The sequence below is a fragment of the Petromyzon marinus genome, unplaced genomic scaffold (genome assembly GCF_048934315.1).
Source record: "Petromyzon marinus isolate PM22_M1 ecotype Great Lakes invasive population unplaced genomic scaffold, UKy_Petmar_22M1.pri1.0 PM_G_Scaffold_134, whole genome shotgun sequence".
NCBI classification, from domain to species: Eukaryota; Metazoa; Chordata; class Hyperoartia; order Petromyzontiformes; family Petromyzontidae; genus Petromyzon; species Petromyzon marinus.
In genome coordinates, this window is record NW_027422689.1 from 212,501 (window position 1) to 215,000 (window position 2,500).

General features: G+C 41.1%; 1 pseudogene; it reads right to left on the reverse strand.

Moving 5' to 3' along the window:
- LOC142909844 (28S ribosomal RNA) overlaps positions 1 to 2,500 on the reverse strand; it is an 11,192-nt pseudogene that overhangs the window by 3,641 nt on the left and 5,051 nt on the right.

Genomic DNA, 2,500 nt, shown 5'->3' on the forward strand with positions numbered 1-2,500 from the left:
AAAATCTAATCTAAAACATCTTAAATAAAGCTGGTTTGTAGTCTTCTCTCGAACTGATGTAGTGCAAAAATAAAGAATTAAAATAACAAAGTCTAATCTATATAAGTGCTCTTGAATAAAGCTTCCTGTAAAAAAATAGCAAAAAAATACCAAGTCTTCGTCTTGGAAAATAACAAAATCTAAAAGAAAAGAAAAATCTTCTTTGTGGAAAATAGTAAAATAAAAAAAACCAAGACTTCACCTTGGAAAATAACAAAATCTAATCTAAAACATCTTAAATAAAGCTTATTTGTAATCTTCTTTGTAGGCAGAAAATAGTAAGTTACAGGACTCTCGAACTGATGTAGTTCAAAAATAAAGAATTAAAATAACAAAGTCTAATCTATATAAGTGCTCTTGAATAAGCTTCGTGTAAAAAATAGCAATATAATAAAAATACCAAGTCTTCGTCTTGGAAAATAACAAAATCTAAAAGAAAGGTCTTCTTTATGGAAAATAGTAAAATAAGAATACCAAGACTTCACCTTGGAAAATAACAAAATCATCTTGAAAAAAGCTTATTTTTAATCTTCTTTGTAGGCAGAAAATAGTAAGGCGAAAATAAAGTCCCCTCTAAGCTCTAAAGTAACAAATACGACGTGTTAAAAAAAAAACTAACAATAAAAAAAAGAACCAAGACTTCGTCTTGGAAAATAACAATCTAAATTGTGGAAAATAGTAAAATGAAATAAAAACCGACTTCACCTTCGAAAATAACAAAATCAATCTAAAACAAATGACATCTTAAAACAAAACTATTATTTGTTTCGGAGGTTGTCTATGACTGTTCATAGACCGCATAATTTCCACAGAACATTCTCAGAATATCAAGAGAGAAAAGCAGCGTTCTGCGGGAAATCATCTTGGCCAGTGATGTCGTTCTGGGTTTGGTCAGGCCCAGGGAGGTAAGTACCTCGTTATTCTCAAGGGGCCACTTTCCTCTTGCCCCAACCGGGAATCCAAAGAATGTGACCTTGCTAGCCTTCGTCAGCACTTTGACTTGATCACCAAGAGAGGTATAGTACGAAACTTTGTGCGAGGCAGCATCTGACAAGGTATTCTTTGAAAGCTCAAAACGGACGGTGACATCGATCACAACCGCCTCCTCATCTTTTGCAAACACGAGGTCAGGCTTTCTCATCTCTCCCGTCTCGGATATGAACCGTGGCTCTTTGTATACAGACCAGCCCAATCTAGCCGCTTCGTCTGCCAGAATGTTACTGATCTTGTTATGTCGCGCAATTCTTGCTTTCTGTACTGCAGGACATTGACCGAGAATGTGCGAAAGGGACTCGAGTCTGGCAGAGCATTTCCTGCAGGAACGTAAGGCCCCATCTCTGCCTCTGTTCAAGCTTTCTCTTGTTGGGTAAATATTTGCCCTTAGTTGTAGTGCTGCGATAAAGAAGCATTGTTTAAAGCCACACCATGGCCTCAACCAAGCATTACTGATTCTATCATGCGCAAAGTTTACAATGCCCCTTCCTTGAACCGGCTTTTCGCACCATCTCTGAAATTCATGCTCCCTCCAATCGCAGGGTCTCGGATATACAGGTTCTTTTGACACCGAGTCCCTGAGAACGAATGTTGGGATTGCATCACTGTCACCCCCTGCTCGTACCCACAAATTACGGTATTCTTCCTCCATACCCTGCGAGGACACAATATTACGGGTGATAGCATCGGACGAGTTTGCTATACGTTGCAGCCTTCTAACTTGAACCGAAGGGATTGTTTTTTCCAGTTTCAAGATGGCAAGGCCTCCGTCTCGGGCTCTGGCATATAACAGTCCATCACAAGTTGAAGCGGGAAGGTGGAGCCATCCTTTTACCGCCTTTCTAATCTCTTGGTCCAACCCACGGAGAGTTGATTGCTTGCAGTCCGAGTGGTCTGCAGGATATAACAATCTGGGTAGGGCATAGGCATTGAGTAGTTCAACCTTCTGAGTTGGCTTCAGAGGCGCCTCATCGATTTTCGAGATCCATGTCTTTAGCTGACAATGTAGATCAGGCTGTATAGTGCCAGTCCAAGGGCCAATTTTCAGACCAAGGTATTTCGTTGATTCATCAGGTTGGATCATATGGACATCTTTATTTTTGATAGTCCATGGGTCGCAGTTGTTCACCGTATATGAATCTTTGGTTGGGCTTATCATGAAGCCCTGGCACTTTCTGGCCTGAACCTCCAATCCCGATAGCCCACAAAATGATTCCAAGATCGCTAGATTGGCGGCCATACCAACCCAATATTCGCTCACCAACACCAAATCATCAGCAAATGCAAGAGCTGTCACGTGGTCGGTATCAATGGAGTACCCAACTCCGTGTGACTCTAGGGTGCATATCAAAGGGTCCATGGCAAGATTGAAGAGCAGGGGTGACATGGGGTCACCCTGTTTGACACCAACACGTATGCTAATTTCTCGAGTCGACTCGCCATTGCTTTTGAACGAGGTCGTACACCG